Here is a 27954-nt window from a genome sequence, read left to right as displayed (position 1 = left end):
ACGGAGCAGTTAGGAGCTCCCTGTCAGATTATCTGACTGCTTTCCTTTTACTAATTTAGGCATAGTTTAGCTTCCCCTGTTATCCTAGTTACTCTTTCCCTGTTTCTTTATAAAAAAAAAAAAAAAAAAAACTAGAAATAGGAAAAATAGATTAGTTAAATCCCCCCTCAGGGGGGGCTTGAACTTACCTCAGACCGAGACTCTGCTGAACCAGCTTTCTCCCGCCTGTCAAACAAGAAACACATAAAGACTTTTTAAAAAAAAGAAGAAGGACAAGAAGTAAACCACATAAACTATAACAATATAGTAATTTCAACACCGAGAGAGCCTGCAATGTCCGGCTCCTCAGGGTTTAAAAAGTGCGCTCAATGCCGGGACCCAATGCCGGCTTCAGACGGCCACTCAGACTGTATACGATGTTTGGGGGAGACTCACTCTCCCCACAACTGTACCCACTGCAATTCCCTGACGGCGAGAGCCAGAAAAGACCGTGAGCTCCGCCTCAGGATGATTTTATTTGAAAAAGCGCTGCAGCCTGCGAGAGAACAATCCGCACCGCAGCAAGAGCCTCTGCAGCCTTCCAAAAATACCCCGAGACCCAGGGCATCCCGCTCTCTCCCAGCCTCTTCCTCTCCCAAACATACAGGAGAGACGCACCAGCATGGGAAGTCCCCTGCCACAAAGGCTTCGGGACGATCCTCCCACTCCGCGCCGGTATCGGGGCGCTCAACAGCGGTATCGGGGCGCTCAACCCCAGGAGCACTCCAAACAGCCGGCGCGGCATGAAAAGCCGCCGCCGCTTCAAACCGCGGTGCCGCTTGCAAGCGCGGCACCGCTTTCAGTCCCGGCACCGCTTCTAGCCTCTGCGGCACCCCGGGACCGTCCTCAGCAGCCGGCACGGCATGAGAAGCCGGCGCCGATTCAAACCGCGGTGCCGCTTGCAAGCCCGGCACCGCTTCCAGCCCTGGCGCTGCTCCAAGCCTCCGCAGCGCCGAAACCTACATCGCGCCTTAAAGCTGCAGTGCCTCTTAAAGCCACGGCACCGCAGCAAAACGATGGGCAGCCTACCAACCCTCTGGCAACAACAGATGTTCCACTGGTCCTCCCACAGCCTGACAAGCACCCAGATAAGGCTCCTAGGGATCAGTCCCAACAAGAGACTGATCCATACAGTGGACATCATTATCTGTGCCTGCCCTCTACTTCTTACTCTCCTGAGGGGTCTCCGTCAAGGCGATCCCCACCCAGATCGATGTCACCATCGTCTCTCCACGACGCTCCCCTTCCTGATGATGACCACCACACAGTCTATTCCTCACGACATCCATCACCTGGGAAGGCTCGTTCTCACCATTATAGGGCTCCGCCACAACATGGCCCATGGCACCCATACTGGCCTTACCCACCTCCACCTTATCCACCACAATGGGGACCGTGGGAACACTGGGAGCCATATGGACACCGCTCCCCACCTCGTTCCATTGCATCCCGGAGAAGTTTGCCTCGGCCACAACCCCTAACTCCAGCAAGTTTTTCGGAGGATGAGGTGGAACGAATCTCAAACGACTCAGATACTCAGTCAGTAAACATCACACACTCTGATGCCCTTGATGCACAACCAGAGGACGCCGTAGTACCATCAGACACTGGAACGATTGACGATCTGAAACAGTTCCAAGAACTATTCAAGAGAGTAGCGACAAGCCAGAATGTCTCCCTGCAAGAGGTGCAGAAGAAACAATATCAATTGTTAAAGAATCTACATCCGACACTACAGGGCAAGATTGCCCTACCTATAGACGAGGCAATCATGGAGACTTCAGAAGACCTCTGGAAGACCCCTGCATCTATCCAACCAACTAACAGGAAAATTGACAGAAAGTACTTTGTCCCCTCAAAAGACAATGATTTTCTCTTCACTCACCCACAACCTAATTCACTGGTCGTGGACTCAGTACAACAACGAGCGAAGTTTCCACAGTATAAGACGGGCAATGCAGACAAGGACCACAAAAAGTTGGACTCCTTTGGCAAGAAAGTATACTCCTCTTCAACCCTACAACTCAGAATATCAAATTACTCTGCTCTCTTAGCAAATCACAACTTTGACAACTATTCAAAACTGGGAGAACTAATGGCGCATCTCCCCGACTCCAAAAGACCCATCTTAAAATCAATAGTTCATGAGGGCCATATGATCGCCCGCGCCGCTCTCCAAATGGCAATGGATGTAGCTGACACTGCAGCCCGAGTCACAGCTACAGCGGTGGTGATGCGTAGAGCCTCTTGGCTCCAGTCATCTGGAGTCCCACGCGAACTCCAGCCCAAAGTGGAGGACTTGCCATTTGACAAACAAAAGCTATTTGCAGCTAGTACGGATGAAATACTCCATAACAGCAAAAATTCTAAGTCCACACTCCGCACGCTAGGCATGGGCACGCCACCATATAAACGCAGACGATACACTCCATATAATTCATATAATCGATACCGATATGGACAATACAATCGACCACAAAGGCCTTATGAGGACAACAGACCAAGACAGCGAGGTCCCAGAAGGCGACCCAACCAAGCCCGCCCGCCAGCCAACCAACCATCTAAGCAGCAAATTTGAACATTTGGTCGAGGGTCTGCAAGACCTTCCACTCGATCTCGCACCTCAACATGGCCATCTATTCAACCACCGTTTGCTTGCCTTCCTCCCAGAGTGGGAATCCATAACATCGGACCGCTGGGTCCTAGAGATAATTCGAGTGGGCTATACCATCCCTTTTATTTCTATTCCCCCTACCCTTCCCCCTACCCCGTCCCTTTTCAGGGACCACTCTCACGAGAACCTTCTAAAACAAGAGGTCAATCATTGCCATTGGGGCTATAGAAAGGGTACCTCGAGAGTTCCACGGGAGGGGGTTTTACGCGAATTATTTCCTGACCGAAAAAAGAACGGGGGGCTGGAGACCTATATTGGATCTCCGCAAACTGAACAAATTTCTCAAGAGACAGCGTTTCAAGATGGTCACTCTTTCTGCAATCATTCCTGCGCTAGATCGAAGGGACTGGTTCGCAGCCCTCAACCTCCAAGATGCCTATTTCCATGTAACCATCCACCCCGCCCACAGACGCTACCTACGCTTCACGTTGGGACTGGACCATTTCCAGTACAAGGTTCTTCCCCTCGGCCTCTCATCAGCCCCGAGGGTATTTTCCAAGGTACTGGCGGTCGTAACCGCGTATCTCAGATGCCAGAACGTCATCATATTTCCCTACCTGGATGATTGCCTTCTAAAAGGATCCTCATACACCGAAACTGCCGCTATGATACTTACGACCACGGCCCTCCTCAGTCATCTAGGTCTTCTAATCAACCAAGACAAATCGATTCTGTACCCGGTTCAAGATATAGAGTTCATTGGCGCACGCCTGAACTCACTTACAGCCCGAGCATACCTACCTCAACGGTTTGCAACCATGCAAAAAATTATAAACGGGATGCTCGCAGTTCCTACCACCACAATACTTACATGCCTCCAACTAATGGGACACATGGCTTCCACCACCTACGTAGTCCACCACGCTCGTCTGCACTTCCGATGTTTCCAGCTTTGGATTGCAGCCGTTTATGTCCCATCACGACACCCTCGAAACAAAACGGTTACTATCCTACCAGACGTGCTCGTATCCTTACGATGGTGGACAGTGCCAAACAATCTTCTGGCGGGGGTTCCGTTCCAACAAATCGAACCCACTATTCAAATCACCACAGACGCTTCCCTGCTCGGCTGGGGCGCACATATGGATGGCCACAAAGTTCAAGGCAGGTGGTCCCCAAACGAGACACTCTTACATATCAATCTCCTCGAATTGAGAGCAGTAAGAAATGCCTGTGCACACTTTGCCTCCGACATCGCCAATCACACAGTCCGCATCCTAACAGACAATATCTGTACGATGTTCTACATAAACAGGCAGGGTGGAGCCCGCTCCCGCTCGTTACGCACGGAGGCTATTCGCCTGTGGAATGCGTGTATCCGCAACCAAGTCACCCTTATAGCATCATACCTGCCCGGAGTGAACAATACCAAAGCGGACTCCCTCAGCCGAAACTTCACCAAGGACCACGAATGGGAGTTACATACGGAGCTGGCGAACTCAATTTTTCATCAATGGGGATGGCCATTGATAGACCTCTTCGCTTCTACCCAGAACACCAAATGTCCCCAATTCTGCTCGCGTGCGGGACTTGGCAAACACTCTCTGGGGGATGCCTTCCTAACCAAATGGACAGCCCCCCTACACTACGCCTTTCCTCCCATACCGCTCATCCCAAGAGTTCTGCGCAAGATCCTGAGAGACAAAGCCCTAGTCATCCTGATTGCACCATCATGGTCGCGCCAAACCTGGTACCCATACCTTCACAGGCTAGCGGTCCAGCCACCCCACCCACTACCATACCGGATGGACCTACTATCTCAGGACAATGGCAAGATACTGCATCCACAACTCAGTACTCTGCACCTTCACGCATGGCTTCTCTCTTGTTCTCGGAGGTAGAAGAGCGCTGCTCCCAGCGAGTAAAAGACATCCTCCTCCATAGCAGGAGACAGTCTACTCGGAAAACTTATCAACAGAAATGGACACGTTTCTGTCATTGGTGTCAGCGAGCCAAGGTGGAACCCTGTGCCTCACTACTAAATACCATCCTGGATTACACTCTGGAGCTTAAGGCATCAGGACTGTCAATCTCGTCTTTAAGAGTACACCTCGCTGCAATAGCAGCATTTCATACCTCAGTACACGGCTTCTCTATTTTTAACCATCCTATTACGAAGAGATTCCTCAAGGGACTCCAGAATGTGTACCCACCACATAAGGCCCCACCCCCTTTATGGGACCTAAATCTTGTTTTGAACTGCCTCACCAGACCTCCCTTTGAGCCACTGGCAACAGTACCACTTCCCTTCCTTTTTATGAAAGTCTGCTTCCTATTAGCCATTACCTCCGTCAGGAGGGTGAGCGAACTCGGAGCACTAATGTCAGAACCTCCTTACACAGTTTTCACTAAGGATAGGGTAATACTGAGACCCTATCCCACGTTTTTGCCAAAGATATGTACAGAATTCCATCTCAACGAACCCATCGTATTACCTACCTTTTTCCCAAAACCGCATTCTTCACAGACAGACGCCAGCCTGCACACTCTGGACATCCGGAGGGCTCTGGCCTTCTTCCTAGAAAGAAGAAAACCATTTCGTAAATCCGAAAGACTTTTTATTTCCATTGCTGAACGATCCAAGGGAACACCAATATCATCGCAATGAATCTCAAAGTGGATATCGACATGTATAATCAAATGTCACTCTCTGGGCAATAGACCACTACAATGCCCACCACGAGAGCATTCTACTCGAGCCACGGCCGCTTCTACAGCCTTTCTGGGCAATGTCCCCTTAAGAGACATTTACCGAGCAGCAACATGGTCTTCAGACCATACTTTTGCTAAACACTACGCTATCCTTCCTCAACTCAAGAGCGATTCAGCAGTTGCCACAGCAGTGCTCTCTACCACTGCTAAACAATGACTCTGGCTCCCTCCAGCCTTACATTGAATACTGCTTTGTAGTCACCTACAGTGGAGCACCCACGGGGACACTACTCGAAGAAGAAAAGGGAGTTACTCACCTTGTGCAGTAACGAGTGTTCTTCGAGATGTGTGTCCCCGTGGGTGCTCCACGACCCTCCCTACCTCCCCTCTGCTCGGAGTCAAAATTCTCGGGCGGAGACGAGGAACTGAAAGGGAGGGGGTTGAGTCACGCTCCTCAGGAGGCGGGAAGGGCTCGAGACGCCTCCTGGGCATGCGTGGCTCAACAGGGGAAACTGCTATACAAAGCTCCGATCTGCGGCTCAGGGCAACCCTTCACCTACAGTGGAGCACCCACGGGGACACACATCTCGAAGAACACTCGTTACTGCACAAGGTGAGTAACTCCCTTTTACTAACCTACAAAAAAAACCCACAACTGTTTTCTTCTTACCTTAGTCTGTTAGCTTTACATTCTCCCTTCACTGTTATATCTTGTACATAGTTAAAAAAGAGAGAGAGAGAGAGAGAGGGATGAGACACAACAGAAGAAACAAATGGAAAAGACTTCTGTAGCAGGCAGCGAGCACTGAAAACCATAATACCGGGCTCTCCCGGTTTTAAAAAAATTCTCTTCATATAAGGACCCCATGCCTGTCTCAGACGGCCATGCTGCGTGCATCCGTTGTCTCGGTGAGAGCCATGTACCGCAAAAATGCGGACAAATTGCTCAAAACTTACAGCAAGGGCCTGCCGAGACCATGAAATGAGGCTCCGGATGATCCTCTTTGATAAGGCGCTCCAGCCGCCTGCACTAGCCTCCCCAACTCGGCCTGTGCACCAGCCTCAAAAACGGAGTGCATCCTCCCCATCTAGGGCTCCTCCTAAGAGGCCCAGACCATCGCTGAACAGATAATTGCCTTTAACGTCTCAGAGCAGAGTTACCTCTAAATCTAAATTGGACACTGCGGTTTCAAGTGCTTTGAAACAGTCTAAGAGTGTGTCCTCGGTGTTTCATCATGCTGCGGGAAAATCACCCCCCGGCACTGAAGCCATGGGCACTGGCAATTCCAACGGCACCGCGGCTCTTGGTACCGCTACGTGCCGCATCCACCTCGTCTTCCTCTTCAGAGGACCCAATAACTCCGGCACAAGAGCAGGCGGCACCGGGCTCAGTGCATGACCGCTCAGCGCCCTCCCAAACTCAAGATGGAACACTGGCACCGGTTCGAGAAGCACCGGGCCGAGAGACACCGGCACCGACACAAGTACAGTGCCGGTAGACACAATGCCAGTACAGACCTATTCCCCCTTGCAAAGGTGCTATGATTATTTCCATCCCAGACAACATTGGCAACCACAACACTGCCAATTTGACCAACCTCGGCAAAATCATCAGCAGAGACTAATAAGGCGCCAAAACCAGAATCACCGTGCGTAAATGCAAGCAGGCAATAAACAGCACGTTTGATGCGTTGGTCGAGAGCAAGCATTCGGCCCCTCCGAGCCTCAGTCACATTTTTCACCATCGTCTGAGACCCTTTTACAACCAATGGGCAAAGATCACTACAGACACTTGGGTCTTAGAAATTATCCGTTCCGGTTACATCATTCCATTTCATTCTCTCCCCCCCACAACTCCCCCATCCTTGTCCCTAATCAGGGACCCCTCTCATGAGGACCTACTTCGGGTCGAAATCTCTCATCTCCTCCACATAGGAGCAATAGAGAGAGTTCCATCTCAGTTTCAAGGGAGAGAATTTTATTCCCGTTATTTCCTCATGGAGAAAAAACCCGGCGGATGGACACCCATATTGGATCTTCGTCAGTTAAACAAACACATTCAGAAACAACATTTCAAGATGGTGACTTTAACTTCTATGCTGCTGGCTCCGGAGCGCAGTGATTGGTTTGCTGCTCTTGACGTCAAGGATGCCTACTTCCATGTCACAGTTCATCCTGCTCACAGGAAATTTCTCCGTTTCACAATCGGTGCAGATCACTACCAATATCGAGTACTTCCATTCGGTCTCGCCACTGCACCAAGAGTCTTTATGAAAACATTCGTGGTTGTTGCTTCCCACCTTCGACACATGGCAATCACTATATATCCCTACCTGGACGATTGCCTGATAAAAGGACACTCGTGGTCAGAGACCTCAGATATGGTATGGGTGACTATGGACTGTCTCCTTTCATTAGGTCTCCTTCTTAACGAAGACAAATCCACCCTAATACCTACCCAGAACCTAGAGTTTATAGGTGCGCATCTCGATTCAGTCATTGCGAGGGCATACCTACCTCTACCCAGGTTTCGAGCATTACAGGACCTATTGGATCAACTTCTGTACTGACGCTCAGTACAAGTCGTGACGGTTCTCAAATTAATGGGTCATATGGTCTCCACGACTTACGTCGTTCCCCATGCCGGGCTGCACTTTCGGCCTCTACAACAGTGGCTGACCACAATATACGATCTCATTATGCACAGTGTATGCAGATGAATAACCGTCCCTCCCACGGTCAAGTCTTCCCTTCATTGGTGGATGGTCGATGACAGTTTACTTTTGGGCACTCCGTTTTGGCACCCACCACCTCATTTTCACATCACCACCAATGCCTCCCTCGTCGGTTGGGATGCTTACATGGGCAAGCTTTCTGTGCAAGGTCGTTGGTCCCCTCAGGAATCGAGTTGAGGGCCATTGCCAACGCCTGCAGGCATTTCTGCACACACCTCCGCAACTCCACAGTGGCCGTCTTCACAAACAACGTAGCCACCATGTTCTATATAAACCGTCTAGGAGGTGCATGATCCCGATCGCTATGTGCGGAAGCAAGCCGACCATGGAATTGGTGCATTGCCAATGCCATGACACTTGTGGTGTCCTATTTACCTGGCATCAACAACACGATAGCCAATTCCCTCAGCAGGAATTTTGCAGCGCACCAGAATTGGGAAATCGATTGGCGCATCCTTCATTCCGTGCTTCGCCGTTGGGGTTTTCCACAAATAGACCTTTTTGCCACCACCAGCAACAGGAAATGTCACCGCTTCTGCTCCAGGGCAGGCTTAGGTCACCACTCCTTAGGGGACGCCTTTCTCCTCAATTGGAACGGTCCCCTCATGTACGCTTTTCCCCCATCCCACTTATCTTCAGTCCTTCAGAAGATCGACTCCGACAAAGCCTTGGTCATCCTGATTGCACCGGAATGGCCTCGCCAGCATTGGTACCCAATTCTCATGCGCCTGCCACAACATCCACCATATCACCTACCGTTAATCGAGAACCTCCTGACCCAGAAGCGAGACTCTCCTTCATCCTCAACTACATGCGCTACACCTGTCAGCCTGGTACCTAGTTGGCTGAACGCTTCCGAGGTTCTCTGTTCTGATTGTGTTAAGAATGTTCTTATACACAGTAGAAAACAAAATACACGTGCCACTTACCTTTCCAAAAGGCGTTGTTTTACTTCTTGGTGCTCTGACCGCAACCTCGATCCTCAAATGGTCCCAATCTCCTTCATCTTGGATTATATGATGCATCTACAACAGAACAGACTAGCCTTAGTGACTATAAGAGTCCATCTCGCAGCACTGACTGCGTTTAGACAACCAATAGAGGGAACTTCGCTCATCCCCTCACGAAGAGGGTTCTTAAAGATTTAGTGAATCTAAACCCTCCTCTACATTCCCCCACTCCGTTGTGGAATTTGGACTTGGTACTCTCCATGTTGACAACACGTCCCTTCGAACCTCTAGCCACCATACCTCTCCAGACCCTCACCCAGAAACTGGTCTTCCTGATTGCCATCACGTCGGCGTGTCAAGCGAGTGAGATCTCCACACTAATGGCTTCACCTCCTTACACCGTCACAAAGATAGTGTTATCCTGAGTCATCACCTGGCCTTCATCCCTAAGGGCTGCTCTCCATTTCATCTTAACGAACCAATAGTCCTACCTGCTTTTCACCCAAAGCCTCATGCATCTCCTCTTGAGGCAAACCTTCATACGCTAGACGTACGCAGGGCCTTAGCATTCTACTTGCAGCATACTAAACCCTTCCAAAAAATGGATAGATTATTGGTTTCCCTGGCAGAGTGATCCAAAGGGCATCCCCTGTCATCTCAGAGAATTTCCAAATTAATTGTCTCCTATATAGCCCAATGCTATACTTTACGTAATGTTCCCCTTCCTCAATGCCTTAAAGCCCATTCCACTAGAGCAATAGCTACCTCTACTGCATTTCTTAAGGGCGTACCCCTTGCTGAGACCCCCCCTTCCCCCCCCATGCATGCGCGCTCCAGCTGACTACGGCTTTAAAACATCTCCGTCCTGCGGTGCCAGGGCAAGCCCAGCACCTAATGTGAAGCCCAGCACCTACACAAAGGTGAGTAACTTCGCTTTCCCTTATTTGTTTATGAGGAGGTCATGTGAGACAGTATCTAAGGCGATGTCTGCACTACAGTTATCTATTGGGAAAAGGTACTTTTTTCCCATAGTTTTGTCAGAAGAGGCTTTTCTGAAATTTGGCCCACTAACACTGAGCCAAATTTCAGAAAAGCCTCCTCTTTTGGAAGAGCCCTTCTTCCTCATGGGAGGAGGAAGACAGGGCTTCTGAAAGAGCACGTCTGCTCTTCTGCAAAAAAAAAAAAAAAAAAAAAAAAAGCAATGGACATGGTGTTCCCTGGACGTGGCAGAGTTTTTCCGGGATACCTTCCAGTATCCCAGAAAACCCCCGTAGTGTAGACGTAACCTAAAGGCTTATTAAAGTCAGCATATATCACATCTATTACTATTTCTCTTATACAAGTCTTGTTATTCTGTCAAAGGAGAATAATATTAGGTTGATTTGACATGATTTGTTCTTGACAAATGCATGTGGATTTTTACTTACTTTATTATCTTGTAGGTGCTTACAAATTGTTTGATTGTTTGCTCTATTCTTTCCAGGTACTAAAATTAAACTGATGGGTCTATAATTCCCTGGATTGTCCTTATTCTCCATTTTGGAGATAGGGAAATATAGTAACTTTCTTTTAGCTAATGATAGAGTGGTTAGATTTGGCCATACTATATTAGGGTATGTCTGCACTGCCACCCTAGTTCAAACTAGGCTGGCTAATGTAGGCATTCGAACTTGCAAATGAAGCCTGGGATTTAAATATCCCGGGCTTTTATTTGCATGTTCCCGGGCATGTTCCTCCTCATTGCAGGAGGAGTAACGGTAGTTTGAATTAGGAGCTTTAATTCAAACTACCTAGTCCATGCCGCGTGTAGCTGCGGGCAGGGAGTTCGAACTATGGGGCATTTAAAAATGGTGGCGCCCAGGAACATGCAAATAAAAGCCTGGGATATTTAAATCCCGGCCTTCAATTTGCAAGTTCGAATGCCTACATTAGCCACCCTAGTTCGAACTAGGGTGGCAGTTCAGACATACCTTTAGGGCCTAATTCAGGGATGGGCGATAATTTTTAATGGGGGGCATGCCAAGACTTTGGCAAGTGATCAAGGGCTGCACTTCTATGGGGGGGGGGGTCTGGGAGAGAGGTTGAGTGCAGAAGGGAGCTTGTGGTAGGGAGTTGGGGTGCAAGAAGGGATGTGGGGCCTGAGAGGGAGCTTGAGTGAAGGGAGAGGCTTGTGATCTGGGGTAGGATCTTGGGATGTAGGATCCAGGAAAGAGTTAGGGTATAGGAGAGAATTCTTGCAGCAGGGCATGCAGAGTCTGGGAGGAACTTGTGACCTGGAAGAAGGTGGTGCAGAGGGTTTGAGTGGTGATGGAGCAGGAGAATGGGGTGCAGGGTCAGGGATAGGATATGGGTGCAGGAGAGGATTCTGGCCTCGGGGAGGATTTAGAAGGGGGTGCAGGCTCTGGGAGGGAATTGTGACCTGGGAGAACACAGGAACATAAGAACGGCCATACTTGGTCAGACCATTTAACCCAGTAGTCTGTCTTCTGACAATGGCCCATGCTAGATGCCCCAGAGGGAGTGAACTGAAACAAGTAATCATCAAGTTATCCCTCTCCTGTCATCCATTTCCCCTACCCCTGACAAACAGAGGCTAGGGACACCATTCCTACCCATTCTGGCTAATAACTATTGGTGGACCTAACCTCCATGAGTTTATCTAAATCTTTTTTGAATCTTTTTTGAAGTGGACTTTTGTCGACAAAACTATACCTGAGTCCACACTGCCTTTGAGTTATGTCGACATAATGTCGACAAAACTCAGCAGTTTTGTCGACGTATGTAAACCTCATTTTACGAGGAATAACGCCTTTTGTCGACAGAGTTCTGTCGATAGAAGGCATTATTGCATCTACATTGTCCTTTGCGTCCACACTGTTATGTCGACAAAGCGGCATAGATCCAAATTCCATAAGGGTGAAGGAGGCCTCCGCGGGGGATGGAGATTCGAGAGCCCCTTCAGAAATCTTTTTGTAGTAGGGTGCGCGAACAAGGAAAAATCGCCATCCCTGTGGTGGAAGGCATTGATTGCTGCTAAGTGCACTCGTAGAGATGCAAGAGCCAGGCCATTTGTCATGTAGCTGCAAGAGGTATTCCAATATACAAGGTAGGGTTGCAAAACACGAGTCCACATTGTTGTCCGTACACCATGCTTGGAACTTCGACCACTTAGCCACATAAGTGGTTCGTGTGGATTCTTTTCGACTATGCATCAGCACTTGCTTGACTCGCTGAGAACATGATTGTTCGGAGTCGGTGAACCAGCAAGCATCCATGCAGTGAGGTGCAGAACTTCGGGTCTCGGGTGCCTGAGGGATCCGTTGCCCTGGGTCAACAGATTCGGAAGAGAAGGCTGAGGATACGGCGCTCTCACTGACATCTGGTGGAGCATTGAGAACCAAGGCTGACGAGCCCATGCCGGTGCTAGGAGGATTACCCGGGCCTCGTCTATGTTGATCTTTTCCAGAACCCTGGGAATTAACGCTACCGGGGGAAAGGCGTATAGTAACGACGTCCCCCAGTGGAGAAGAAAGGCATCCCCCAGGGAGTGGTGTCCTATTCCGGCTCTTGAACAATAAGTGGGACATTTCGAATTGAGTTCTGTTGTGAACAAATCTATTGTTGGAAATCCCCATCGAGCGAAAACACGAGTCAGCACGTCCGTGCATACCTCCCATTTGTGGTCATGAGGAAAACGCCTGCTGAGAGAGTCTGCTATTAAGTTGTCGATGCCTGGAAGGTAGGATGCTGTGAGAACGGTGTTGTTGGCGATACACCAATTCCATAAACGAGTGCTCTCTGCGCAAAGAGAACGGGATCGGGCACCCCCTTGTTTGTTGATATAAAACATAGTTGCCATGTTGTCCGTTAGAATCCTGGTCGTTGTATTCTGAATGTGGACTTGGAAATGTTTGCAAGCATGTCGTACCGCTCTTAACTCGAGCACATTGATATAGTAGCATCTCTTGTGTCGACCAACGTCCCTGAACCGTGAGATTGCCCATGTGAGCTCCCCAACCTATAAGGGAGGCATCTGTAGTAATTTGTGTTGTGGGTTGTGGGCGATGAAATGGAATGCCCGTGAGAAGATTGGCCGGGTTGACCCACCACTGTAGGGAATCCCGGACATACTGTGGCACCACTACCGGCCTGTGGATGGTGTACTTTGACGGGAAGTAAACCGTGGCTAACCAATGCTGGAGGCAACGAAAATGTAACCTTGCGTTGCGCACTACAATGGTTGCGGCAGCCATGTGTCCCAACAGCTGTAGACAGACACGTGTGGGAATTGTTGGAGCATTCATCACAGTGTGTACCAGCTCTTTGATTGCCGTAAAACGTTCCACTGGTAAATATGCTCGCGCTGCAGTTGAATCGAGTCGCGCACCTATGAACATGAGGTTTTGGGAGGGAACTAACGATGACTTCTTTGAGTTTATGAGAAGGCCCAGAGCCGCAAATTCGTCAGATACTGTCCGGACCATGTGACATGTTTCCATATATGTCGTACCCTTGAGGAGACAATCGTCTAAGTAAGGAAATATTGTCACCCCCAGTCTGCGTAAATGGGCCGCGACCACCGCTAATGTTTTGGTGAAAACTCTGGGAGCACATGCTAGACCAAATGGTAGGACCTTGTACTGATAATGCTCGCTCCCCAACTGGAAACGAAGAAAACGCCTGTGCGCCATGTGAATCTCTACGTGGAAGTAGGCGTCCTGCAAGTCGAGAACTGCAAACCAATCCTTTTTATTCAACGACAGAATAATGGTTGATAAGGTTGCCATCTTGAAACGGTGCTTTCGAAGGTACCGGTTTAGCTTTCGAAGGTCTAGAATGGGTCTCCAACCTCCCGACTTCTTTGGTGTGAGAAAATATCGGGAGTAAAACCCCTTTCCCCAGAACTGTTTGGGAACTCCCTCTATCGCTCCAACGGCGAGCAAGCGTTGAACTTCCTGTTTCAACAGTTTCTCGTGAGAGGGGTCCCTGAAAAGGGACGGGGTCGGTGGAGTGGTAGGGGGAATAGAGAGAAAGGGGATGGAGAGGCCAGACCGAACTACTTCTAGCACTCATCTGTCCATGGTGATTGCAGACCACTGGTGATAAAATGAGCGTAGACGATGGTGAAAAAGATGATGATTTTCCGTGTTGATTAAAGGCAGTTGGCTTGCATCCTCAACAAGCAAGTCAAATTTGCTGCTTAGTTGATGACTGATTAGCCGAACGGTTCTGTTGTGGCCGCTTGTGCTGAGGGCGCTCTCTAGGATGCTGGTTGTCGAAGGGACGTGTCTGTTGTCTAGAAAAATTGAAATCGTATCTCTGTTGGTAAGGGAAATAACATCTCAGTTTGAGGGAAGGCGTGTACATCCCAAGCGTACGTAGAGTTGTACGTGAATCTTTCCCCGAATGTAGGATCTCATCAGTGTTTGCCGCAAAGAGTTTGTTTGTCAAACGGTAGATCCTCAACCTTATTTTGCAACTCCTTTGGAGCCCATGCGGATGAAAGTCAAGATGATCTCCTCATGGCTATACCTGTAGCAGCAGCTCAAGCTGCTGTGTCAGCCACATCCATGGCAATCTGTAGTGCAGTACTACATGATGCATACCCTTCTTGAACTATTGCTTTCAGGAGTGGCTTCTTGCTGTCTGGAAGATGGTGCAGCAGCTCTGTTAACTTCGAATAATTATCGAAATTATGATTCGATAGATGGGCTGAGTAGTTTGCAATTCGTAACAACAGCGTGGCTGAGGAGTAGACTTTCCTGCCAAAAATATCTAATTTTTTATTGTCCTTGTCTGGAAGGGTATTTCTGTACTGTGGCGCCTTACTCCTACGTTGAGCTGCGTCTACTACCAACGAGTTAGGTTGGGGGTGACTGAATAAAAAGTCCAAGCCTTTCGCCGGAACAAAATATTTCTTGTCAGCCTTTTTACTCGTAGGGGTAACCGATGTTGGGGTTTGCCATATCTCATCCGCCACTTCCATTATCATCGTATCATCATTATACATCGATTGGTAATGCGATCTTTGCACGTTGTTGTGGACGGAGGTTTTTCAAGAGTCGGTGTTTCTTAACCGGAACATCCGCCAGCTGTATTTCCTGCGTGCCTGCCACTCGTTTGAAGAGATCCTGAAAGTGTTTCAGATCATCCAGTGGGGAGATGTCAATCGGGCATATCGCGTCATCCAGGGAAGACGAGGAACAGTCTGCTGGAGGAGTCTCCGGCTTAGGGTCTTCTGTTTCAGACAACTGTCCCTCTTCTGGTTCAGACTGGTCTAGCTGGATCGTTGGACTCTTAGCCGGAGAAGGTGAATGTAATGGCTGTGATCGGTGAGGTAAGTATTTTGCTGTTGGTGATTGGCGGATGCAGGAAGATCACCTGTGTGATGATGGAGTATAGTCACGCTGGGGACGATCGTAATATGATCTATGATAGCGGTCATAATAGCGCTCGGACCGCGACAGGGAGGAGTGCCGAGAGGAGCGTGCACTACCATGATGGACATAATAGACGCGACATGGAGAGCGTCTAACAGACCCGTACCTCGAAAATCGGGAGGGTGAACAGGATCGTGAACGGGACCAATGTGTGTCTAAGTACACTGCATCCCTATAGTCATGCCGGCTGTGCATAACCCGTGAAGGAGACACATAAGCACGATAGTGATCATGTCTTCCTGGTGAAACAGCTGGAGAAAGGGACCTGTCCCTATAATGGGTCTTGGATAATGACTTTCTAGGTGTAGAAGTCCCATCCATCCCCAGACTCATGGGGGAGCCAGGCACCGAATGAAAGTGAAGCGACGCTGGAGAAGTCAGCTGTTGCGGTATGTCGTCCGGTGCCGAGGTTAACGACGGTGCCGCGCCTGAAGCATCCACACGTTCTGGTTCAGATGCTGGTGCTGGAAGGGGCAGTGCCGATGCCGGGGCAGGCAGGATAGGCACCGATGCATTAGGTGCCGCTGAAGCCGGTGTGGAGAGGCTGGTCAATTGCGGCACCGGCGTGTCTGTCAGTTTCAGGGAGCGTGCTGCTGAAGCCGGTGCAGACTTGCCGGCCAGCTGCGGCGTTGCTCCCGATTTCGGCACTGAAGCCGATCTCCCTCTGGGCGGTGGGTGTTCTCCCCTACCTGCCCCAGCAAGGTTACCAGACCCCCCGGGGGTCACCTTGGAAGCTCCTGCCGACGTTGTGGCTGCCGCAGGGAGAGAGCACGTCGGGGATGGCTTTGCTGTCTTGGAGAGAGCCGATCCCAGAGAAGCCGCTCTCCTCTTATGCCCCGAGGTTTTTGTGGTCGCAGGAGGGATCGGATCAGGCTGCAATGCCTTGTCAAACATTAACATTCTGGCTTTCATCTCCCGCTCCCTCCGGGCTCTTGAGGTTGATTTTCTACAATGGTTGCACTTGTCAGGGACATGAGTTTCCCCCAGGCACCTGATACAACTGTCATGGCCGTCAGCCGTTGGCATGGCTTCACGGCACTTTAAGCATTTTTTGAACCCAGTTGAGCCAGGCATTGTCACCACAGATAAGGAATGCCTGTGTAATCCCCATATGGGTAGTCAATTTCACCAGCTTAGGTGTGGCAGCTTTCACCGAAGTCTGAGAGAAAACTTTTTTTTTTTAACAGAGAAACAAGAAAAAGGAACACAACTAACACAAAACTTTAACTAACTCTAACTATTTACAGTAGAGAACTATCTAAAACCATCAGTAAAGAGAGATCAGGGAGCTCCGACCGCGACCTGAGGCGGTTGAGAGGAACTGATGGTTGTCGGCTCGCGCGCGGCTGATCAAAGGCGCGAACGCTGTCCTGCTGAACCACGCATGCACGAGCCGGCGGAGCACGGCTATGAAAAGTCTCCGAGCCACGGTGCCAGGACGGGACCCGACACTTAGAGTGGAGCACCCACGGGGCCACTCGAAGAACTATTGAGTGAATACCATCTGGTCCCCATGACTTGTTACTGTTAAATTTATCAATTTGTTCCAAAACCTCCTCTAATGATACCTCAATCTGGGACAATTTCTCAGATTTGTCACCTAAAAAGAATGGTTCAGGTTTGGGAATCTCCCTAACATCCTCAGCTGTGAAGACCAAAGCAAAGAATTCATTTAGTTCCTCTGCAATTAAACCTATTGTCTTTGAGTACTCCTTTAGTATCTCAGTCGTCTTGTGGCTTCACTGGTTGTTTAACAGTCTTCCTGCTTCTGATGTATTTTTTAAAAAAATTGCTATTACTTTTTGAGTTTTGGGCTAGCTGTTTTTCAAACTCCTTTTTGTCTTTCCTTATTGTATTTTTACACTTAATTTGACAGAATTTATACTCCTTTCTATTTTCTGCACGAGGATTTAACTTCCACTTTTTAAATGATGCCCTTTTATCTCTCACTGCTATTTTTACTTGGCTGTTAACCCCCAGTGGCACTTTTTTTTTGGTTCTCTTGCTGTGTTTTTTAATTTGGGGGGTATATTTAAGTTGGGCCTCTATTATTATAGAATCATAGAGCTGTAAGAGACCTCAGGAGGTCATCAAGTCCAGCCACCTGCCCAAGGCAGGACCAATCTCAACTAAATCAACCCAGCCAGGACTTTATCAAGCCAAGACTTAAAAATCTCTAGGGATGGAGATTACACCACTTCCCTAGGTAACCCATTCCAGTGTTTCACCACCCTCCTAGTGAAATAGTTTTTCCTAGTATCTAACCTAGACCTAACTCACTGTGACTTGAGACCATTATTCCTTGTTCTGCCATCCATCACTACTGTGAACAGACTTTCTCCGTCCTCTTTGGAACCTCCCTTCAGGAAGTTGAAGGCTGCTATCAAATCCCCCCTCACTCTTCTCTTCTGCAGACTAAACAAACACAAATCCCTCAGTGTCTCCTCATAGGTCATGTGCTCCAGCCTGCTAATCATTTGGTTGCCCTCCACTGGACCCTCTCCAATGCGTCTCCTTCCTCTCTATAGTGGGGGGCCCAGAACTGGACACATCAGAGCCAAATAAAGGGGACTAATCACTTCTCTAGATATGCTGGCAATACTCCTCCTAATGCCTAATGCCATTCGCCTTCTTGGCTACAAGGGCACACTGTTGACTCATATCCAGCTTCTCATCCACTGTAATCCCCAGGTCCTTTTCTGCAGAACTACTACTTAGCCATTCGGCCCCCAGCCTGTAACAATGCTTGGGATTCTTCCATCCCAAGTGCAGGACTCTGCGCTTGTCCTTGTTGAACCTCATGAGATTTCTTTTGGCCTAATCCTCTAATCTGTCTAGGTCACTCTGGACCCTATCTCTGCGCTCCAGCGTATCTACCTCTCCCCCTAGCTTAGTGTCATCTCCAAACTTGCTGAGGGTGCAATCCATCCCCTGATCCAGGTCATTAATAAAGATGTAGAACAAAACTGGTCCTAGAACAGATCCTTGGGGCACTCTGCTAGAAACTGACTGCCATCCTGACATCGAGCTGTTGATCACTACCCATTGGACCTGACAGTCTAGCCAGCTTTCTATCCATCTTGCAGTCCATTTATCCAAACCATACTCCCTTAACTTGCTGACATGAATATTGTGGGAGACGTATCAAAAGCTTTGCTAAAGTCAAGGTATATCACATCCACTGACTTTCCTATATCCACAGAATCAGTTAACTCATCATAGAAGCTAATCAGATTGGTCAGGCATGACTTTCCCTTTGTGAATCCATGTTGACTATTCCTGATCACTTTCCCCTCTTCCAAATGCTTCAGAATAGATTCTTTGAGGATCCCCTCCATGATTTTTCAAGGGACTGAGATAAGGCTGACTGGTCTGTAGTTCTCTGAATTGTCTTTCTTCCCTTTTTAAAGATGGGCACTACATTTGCCTTTTTCCAATCATCTGGGATCTCTCCCGGTCTCCATGAGTTTTCAGTGGTAATGGCTGAAGGCTCTGCAATGACATTTGCCAATTCCCTCAGTACCCTTGGATGCATTAAATCTGGGCCCATGGATTTGTGTATGTGTAGCTTTTCTAAATAGTTCCTATCTTGTTCTTTCTGCACCAAGGGCTGTCTACCTCCATCCCATACTGCATTGCCTAGTGCATTTATCTGGGAGCTGACCTTATCTGTAAAGACAGAGGCAAAGAAAGCATTGAGTACTTCAGCTTTTCCCACATCATCTATCACTAGGTTACCTCCCGCATCCAGTAAGGGCCCCACACCCTCTCTGATCACCCGTTTATTGCTAACATGCCTATAGAAACCTTTCTTGTTATCCTTCACATCCCTTGCTAGCTGCAATTGCAATTGCGCTTTCGCCTTCCTGATAACTCCCCTGCATTCTCGAGCAATATATTTATACTCCTCCCTAGTCATCTGTCCCAAGTTTCCACTGCTTATAAGTTTCCTTTTTGTGTTTAAGCTCACCAAGGATGTCTCTGGTAAGCCAGTCTGGTCACCTACCATATTTGCTTTTCTTGCTGTGCATTGGGATGGTTTCTTCCTGTGTCTTTAATAAGTCTTCTTTAAAATACTGCCAGTTCTCCTGGACTCCTTCCTCTTTCATGTTAGCATCCCAGGGAATCCTGCCCATCAGTTCTCTGAGAGAGTCAAAGTCTGCTTTTATGAAGTCCAGGGTGTGTATTTTGCATCTCTCCTTTCTTTCTTTGGTCAGGATCCTGAAATCTACCATCTCATAATCACTGCTTCCCAGGTTGTCTCCCACCTCTACTTCACCTTCTAGTTCCTCCCTGTTTGTGAGCAACAGGTCAAGCTGTGCATGGCCCCTGGTCGGTTCCTTCAGCACTTGTACCAGGAAGTTGTCCCCAACATTCTCCAAAAACTTTTTGGATTGTCTCTGTACTGCTGTATTGGTCTCCCAAAAGATGTCAGGGTTATTAAAGTCCCCTATGAGAACCAGGGCCTGTGATCTGGAAGCTTCTCTCAGTTGTCCGAAGAAAGCCTCATCTACCTTATCCACCTGATCCAGTGGTCTATAGCAGACACCAACCACAACATCAGCCCTGTTGCTTCCACCTCTAAACTTAACCCATAGAGTCTCAACAGTCTTTTCTCCCTCTAAATACTAGAGCTCTGAGCAGTCATACTGCTCTCTTACATACAATGCACCTCCTCCTCCTTTTTTCCCCTGCCTGTTCTTCCTGAACAGTTTATACCCTTCCATGACAGTGCTCCAGTCATGTGAGTCATCCCACCAAGTCTCCATTATTCCAATCAAATCATAGTTCTTTGACTGGGCCAGGGCTTCTAATTTTTCCTATTTCTTTCCAAGGCTTCTTGCATTTGTGTACAAACACCTTAGATAGCCAGTTGATTGCCCTACCTTCTCCATTCGAGTCAGGGGTCCTCCTTGTTGCTCGTTCCTCCTTGTGTTCCCTTTCCAGAATCCGACTTTCTCACTTACCTCAGGGCTTTGGTCATCGTCCCCCAATGAATCTAGTTTAAAGCCCTCTTTACTAGTGGTGTCTTTGAAAAGTCTCCATGTGGTTTTCAGGGATTTTACTTTTGTCATTGTACCTTTTAATTTTTGTTTGACTAACCTCCTCATTTTTGTGTAGTTCCTCTTTCTGAAATTAAATGCCACAGTGTTGGACTTACGAGGTGTTTTTCCCACGACAGGGATGATACATTTTATCACATTATGGTCACTATTTCCAGGTGGTCCAGTTATATTTACCCCTTGGATCAGATTCCGTCCTCCACTTAGAACTAAATCAAGAATTGCCATTCTTCTTATAGGTTCCAGAACCAGCTGCTCCAAGAAGCAGTTGTTTAAGGCGTCTAGAAATTTTATCTCCGCATCCCATGCTGAGGTGATATGTACCCACTCAATGTGGGGATAGGTGAAATCCCCCACTATTATTTAGTTTTTAATTTGATAGCCACCCTAATCTCCCTTAGCATTTCATAATCACTATCCCTGTCCTGGCTAGGTGATCGGTAATATAACCCCACTGCTATATTCTTATTATTAAAGCATAGAATAACTATCCAGAGATTCTATGGAACATATTGGTTCAATTGAGATTTTTACTTCATTTGAGTCTACATTTTCTTTCATGTATAGTGTCACTACCCCAGCAGCACGACCTGTTCTGTCCTTCTGATCTATTTTGTACCCTGGTGTGACTGTGTCCCATTGATTGTCCTCATGTCACCAAGTTTCTGTGATGCCTATTATATCAATATTCTCGTTTAATATGAGGCACTCTAGTTCACCCATCTTATTTTTTAGACTTCTAGTGTTTGTGTATAAACACTTAAAAAAATGTCACTATGTAACTAGCTGCCATTTCCTAATGCGTTTGAATGCCACTCTTTTTCATTTCACTGTTTCTCATCTGATCTTACCCATACTGTATCATCTTCCATCCTCTACTCCTTACTAGAACATAGAGAATCTCTATTAATAGACCCTCCCCTAATAAATGTCTCTGTCCCATCCACGTGCTCCTCCATGCCTGTTGGCTTTCCTCCAGCCCTTAGTTTAAAAACTGCTCTACAACCTTTTTAATTTTAAGTATCAGCAGTCTGGTTGTAGAAGGAGTGCAGAAGCTTGTCATCTGGAACAGATAATTGAGGGGAAAGAGGAGGGTAGGGTGCCAGAGCAGGTTCTGGTTGGGAAGTGCTTACCTAGGCGGCTCCCAGCCAGCAGCCTTACAGAAACCTGAGGCAGGTTCTCTGCCTCTGCAGAAGTCTCAGCTGGCTGCTCCATGTGGATCTGTTCCATGCATGGAAGAGTGGGAGGTGGAGGAGGGAGGGAGGCTTCACACGCTGCCCCTGCCTCCAGCAAAATTTCTCAGTTACTATTGACCAGAAATTGGCAAATTGGAGCTGAGATTTTTCTAGAGGCTGGGAGCAGTGTGCGAAGCCTCCCACCCCTCTCTCCAACCATCCAGAGTGGAAAGTAGCAGCTGTTTAAAATGAGAACTGCTCTCTGAGTAAGAGTCTCAGCAAAGCAGTCATGGGCCAGATCCAGTCGCTTGGTGGGCTGGTTCTGGCCCACCTGCAGCCTTTTGCCCACCCCTGGCCTATGTCCTATTTATGCCTTTGAAAATCTTGTTTTATTTTTAAATTCAGGGAGGGGTGGGAGGAACAGAGACCGTTGCAGCTAAGGGCAATTATTTTAAATGTTTTTGGCCCTTTGTGTTTAAGGCTCATTCTACAGGTAAACGATTCGTGTGTGTCTCCCATGGGAGAAAAGAATACACAGAATTTTGTCCATAAAAGGGCACTGCATTCCTTAGCTAGTTCATATTGAGGTGCTCGCAGACTAATTTAGTTTGCCTGATAAACATAGTAAAATAAACCGAGGCAAGTAATACACAGAGAATGAGGAGATCAGAGGTAAAATTCTGAGTCTACCAAAGTCAATGAGAATGTTGCCATTTCTTCAGTAGGGGCAGAAATTCATGCTTATATTGTATTCCTGACTCACTGTATGAGGTGGGGCAAGTTAATCACGGAGTAAATTTTATGCATTTGCAAAGGTGCCACTTAGATTTTTAAAGTGTAAATAAACTAATTTAAATTTTCCAAATAAGTGTTATTTCCAATATTAGAATGGAATCTAATAGACAACCCCCTTTTTACTGAGTTCAGGAAGCATCAGTTTAGTAATTTAGTGCTAGCTTCTTTTCAGATTAACTTTTCTCTTGGTCAATATTTCTTAAATCAAGATACTTGATTATTCTTAATCAACAGTTTATTCCCTCAAGACCACATCAGTATGCAATAGTTCATATATCAAGTATAGACACAACCAATGTTCTTGGTATGTACAGTATACATCAATACTATCCTGCAAGCATTTGTCATACACTGTAGTCGAGACTCAGCAGTCACACCAAGGAAACATGCAAATCACATTACTACTTATAATATTTCCTGATGATTTTCAGTCATCAATAATTTAATACCTAACAATTATTACACTTCCATTATTTCTCCAACCACTGCTATTTCAATGGTTTGGTGGGAAAGGGATTGCTTTAGGATATCAGAAGCAATTGCTTATTGTTTAAATTTTAGGCCAACTTGCTGGGACTTCTAAAGGTCATGCATGTAGCTAAGGATAGGTAGAATCTAGATATTGTTACATGAGGTCTTATTAAAGAGTGCAGACTCAGCAATATCATCTTCAATTCCCCTACAAGTGGTGTCACTATGGGTGCCCCAGTTAGATCTCAGTGCATCCTTACTCTGGGGATAGGAGATTTTTACCTAGCAGTTCCTTCCTACATCGCATATGTGTAATTGCTGTCTTGCCCTGTTTTTGTCCATTAGCTGTGTTAATCAGTTCTTTAAGGTTTAAAAAAAGTTTTCCCCATTTTTTTTCTTGTTAAGTTTTGGACCCTAAAGTTGTTCTACTCAAAATGTCAGGCTCTTCTGGTTGTAAAAAGTGTGCTGAGACTTGATGCTCGCGTCTGACAGGCATGCATCTTGCATAAACAAAAAACAGGACTATGCAGCACTTTAAAGACTAACAGGATGGTTTATTTGGTGATGAGCTTTCACGGGCCAGACCCACTTCTTCAGATCAAATTGTGGAAGAAAATTGGCCAATCAGATTTTAGAACAGAGCAGGGCTGGGGGGTGGGTGTGGGGGAGGTTAGTGTCTATGAGATAATGATATTAGGGGTGATAATTGGGGAAGCTATCTTTGTTGTGGGTAAGATAATTAGCATCTTTGTTAAGGCCCATTCGTAAAGTGTCAAATTTCCGGCACCATGGAGAAGCAGAAAATGGCACCTTACAAAGGGAGAGGAGTCAGTGCCAAAGAGAAAGTCTAACTCCTCCACCCCAACTGGTGCCACCTCTCGATTGGCACTGACAACATCTGATATGCCCACTGACCCCGGTGTGGATGGACGTCTTTTTTGAAGATGGGCACTACATTTGCCAAAGGCTCCTCAATGACATTTGCCAACTCCCTCAGTACCCTCAGATGCATTAAGTCCGGACCCATGGATTTGTGTACATTTAGCTTTTCTAAATAGTTCCTAACCTGTTCTTTACCCACCAAGGACTGTCCGTCTTCATCCCATCTTGTGTCACTTAGTGCATTAGTCCGGGAGCCGACCTTGTCCGTGAATCCAGAGGCAAAGAAAGCATTGAGTACTTCAGCTTTCCCCACATCATCTGTCACTAGGCAACCTCCTTCATCCAGTAGGGGCCGCAGACCCTCTCTGATCACCTTCTTCTTGTTAACATGCCTGTAGAAACCTTTCTTGTTATCCTTCACATCCTTTGCCAGTTGCAATTCCAATTGCAAATTTCGCCTTCCTGATAACCCCTCTGCAAATTATCAATATTTTGAGATTAATTTTTATATTTTCAAATCTATTATTTCAATTAGAATATGGAATACTAAGTTCACAGTGTTCATTTTTATTACAAATATTTACACTGTAAAAAACCTAAAAGAATTAACAAAGTTCAGTTCACCTCAGACAAATACTGTTGTGCTACCCTTTTATTATGAAAGTGCAACTTACAAATTTTATTTCTTTTATATAAGAAATCTCAGAAACAAAATAATGTAAAACTTTAGACCTACAAGTCCTACTTTTTGTTCAGTTTATGGTTGTTTACATTTATGGGAGATAATGCTGCCTGCTTTTTATTTACAGTGTCACCTGAAAGTGGTAAATAGTTTTGAGTTCACAGCACTTCAAGATGGTCATGTTAATAACAATGATTACAGCATTGGACCAAGGGGACTGATTCCCAGCCCTCAACCTACAAGATGTGTATTTCCACGTCGCCATACACCCAGCACACATGCATTACCTACCACTAGGAGCAGATCACTATCAGTACAGCGTCCTGCCTTTCAGCCTTACTTTTGCCCCTCAAGTATTTCAGAGGTTTTCACCATAGCGATGGTGTGTCTACATCAACAACATGCAATCATCTTTCCATACCTCCATGACTGCCTCATAAAAGGATGGTCATGTAAGGAAACGACTTTCATGTTGTTGCAAGATCAAGAATTTATTTGGCCGTCTTGGCCTTCTTAACAACAAGCAAAAATCTGCAAGACATAGAGTTTATTGGCACTCACTTAGACTTGGTTTCAGCTTGGGCATACTTACCTTGGCAGTGCTTCAGAGCCATTCAAGATTTCATAGACATTCTGTCCATGAGCCCTTCTACTATGAACTCTCCTGCCTTCAGTTGATGGACCACATGGCCGCAACTGTCTGTGGCCTGATATGCCTGACTGCATTTCTAGCCCCTATAGCATTAGATGGCATCCATTTACATTCCATCGCATCCACAAGAGAGTCACTGTACCTCCAGATGTTCTCCTCTCTCTGATAGTGGACATCCTCCAACAACCTTCTCACAGGGTCCCCTTTCATCAGCCCCAGCTAATGGTGTAGATCACAACCCTCTTCGAGATATGTTTCCCTGTGAGTACCCCACAACCCTCCTTTTCTCCCCTCTACTCAGAGTCTTAGCTACTTGGGTATAGACAAGGAACTGAAGGAGTGTCAGGCCATGCACACGAGGCGCTAAGGCATGAATGCCATGAGGTTCCTTGCGTGCATGGCCCAATGGGGAAAACTGCTTTGCGACCCATCACCAACAGTGGAGCACCCACAGGGGGACACAACTTGAAGGGAGAAACTCCCCTTTTTTAAGTCCCAGCTTGACAAAGCCCTGGCTGGGATGATTTAGTTGGGTTGGTCATGCTTTGGGCAGGGAGCTAGATTTGATGACCTCCTGATTCTATACCAAGCAGCAGGGGGCTCTCTTGCTTATGTTTAGGAATCTTTACTCCTGAGAGTCCAGACAACATAAAGAGACCTAATACCTCCTTGTCAAGTATTTTTATCCTCTTCTCCATAGAGTTCATGCTGATAAACCAAACATGGATGTCTGACAGAAGTGGGGAGGGCAATCAGCAGTCTTTGTCCCTTTAATGTTTTATAATGGCACATTTGGTTTCAAAGGCCCACTTTTCTGCAGGAGCAACACTTTACACAAAATTAATGTGTCCAGAGCTGCCAATAGAATTGCCAGGCCCCTGGGCAAGATGGGAGAGGCCTGGTTCTGAGCCCCCTGAAGGGGTGGGGCTTTGGGCAGAAGGGGCAGGGGATGGAGACAAGCCTTCCATAAAGTCTAAATATTTCACACATTCTACTAACACCATGTGACGTAGTGGGGGGTACTTGCTGGGCTGTGGTGACCCCTGCTGTCTGGAGCAAGGCCCAGCAGGGAAAACCTCACTATGCAAAGGTAGTGCCAAACTTGTTGAACCAGTGGCCAGACACCCCCCATGGAGAGGAACAAAGGAAGGTGGAATGCTGCCCTGACTGGGGGGCAGGGCTGGAAGGGAATTGAGTTAGTTGCTCGCTGGAAGGCAAGGTATAAGGAGCTGGGGAGGGGGCTGGGACTCCCCTATCTCAAGGGGGGGCACTGAGGCCTCTTAGCCCCAGTTCCTGTAACCAGATTACATCTGTGCTGCGCTGGGCTGGAGGAGCAATAAACCACCCTCAATTCCACTGGCTGGTGCAGTCTGTTTGAGCCATTTCGGGGTGCAGGAGACGGGGAACCCCCAACGCGCCGTCACACACCAGTATCTGTTTTACTAACTTACAGGAAAGCCAGCTATGCATTTGTCAGTGTTCAGAGAGGCTCTGGGCCTGCGTATGAACTGGCACCTGGTCTGTCAGTATCACAGTTCATATTTAACATGTGAGACAAGGAATTTTCTGCACAGAAAAAAGGAATGCTAAAATGTGGGTAATTGGGTAATTATGTGACTGCTGAAAAACTCAGTGGTTACTCAGTTACATGCACCCACAGTGGCAGCTGGCTCCCTAGAAGCCGGTACATGGTGGAAACAAGCTTTTAAGCTGGCGCTTGGCCCATATCAACTTCTACCTGCTGGCCCTACTCCCGTCTGTTGGGATAGGCTAACCGACTCTCATTGTCCTGCTAGAGTTTGGAATGCGCATAAAGGTGCTTTGCAGAAGATAATTAAAAGGGAAGAAAGAAATTGTCACCACTGTATTTTGGTGTATATGGACCTTACAGAAGTCTGCACTGGTGTAATAATATTTCCCCAGCTTAGAGACATGTTGTGAGATTTATTTCATTATCATTTATCAAGCGTTTGGGGATCCTGCCATGGCAGATGGCATAGACGAACAAAGCGTTAGCATCATTTTAATTTATCTTCTTCCAAGTATTTCCTAACATTCAAAACCGTGTTCCTCCTTTCCAGCCTCAGATGTTTCTTTTCTTCACTACCCCATATCATCAGTAAAACCAACAACAATGTAATCTAAAGTATCCTTGAACTTATGTCAAACATCTGGCTGCCTGCTTTAACTGCTTGTTGGTTGTCTGTTTGCTACACACAGTCTTCCCCCTCCACAATGAATTTAGAGGTATCTATTTCTCCCACAGTCAGCTATCTTGTTTCTTTTCAGGACTATTTCTCTTCAGAAATTACAAATAGAGAGAGAGAGAGAGAGAGAGTGTGTGTGTGTGTGTGTGTGTGTGCGCGTGCATATTGTACACTTCATCCTCGAATCTTTGAGATTTATTATGTTTCAGAAGACTGTGACTAGGTATATCTCCCAATCTACTCTGAACAAAATTCATAGATGATATAGATTCCAAAATAACTCTCTGGCTAGGGTTTCCTTTTATTACTACAGTAAATCACAAAAATACAATAAAGTTCAACTCAATCTTGCCTTGCTGTCACTGAATGTCTGCTCAGTTGCCATCCTAGAGCCACTCCCTCTAGTGAGTCAGACTGAATGTCCTGCAGGTATCTTATTGGGGAAGTAGGGTAATGACTCACCTGCTTCAGTGAGTCAACAGTAGCACTCTATTAACTGTGTCTCAGCAGGATCAATATATTTTGAATGGGTGGGGT

The 27954-nt window shown here is 47.1% G+C and overlaps 1 protein-coding gene across 12 annotated transcripts in view; it reads left to right on the top strand.

The window, feature by feature from the left end:
• The window catches only part of AMPD3 (adenosine monophosphate deaminase 3), a 127867-nt gene that overhangs the window by 86351 nt on the left and 13562 nt on the right, over positions 1–27954 (top strand). The window lies entirely within an intron of this gene.

The sequence above is a fragment of the Pelodiscus sinensis genome, chromosome 5, assembly GCF_052426305.1.
Source record: "Pelodiscus sinensis isolate ZL-2025 chromosome 5, ASM5242630v1, whole genome shotgun sequence".
NCBI classification, from domain to species: Eukaryota; Metazoa; Chordata; order Testudines; family Trionychidae; genus Pelodiscus; species Pelodiscus sinensis.
This window is presented reverse-complemented; position numbering and strand designations above follow the sequence as displayed.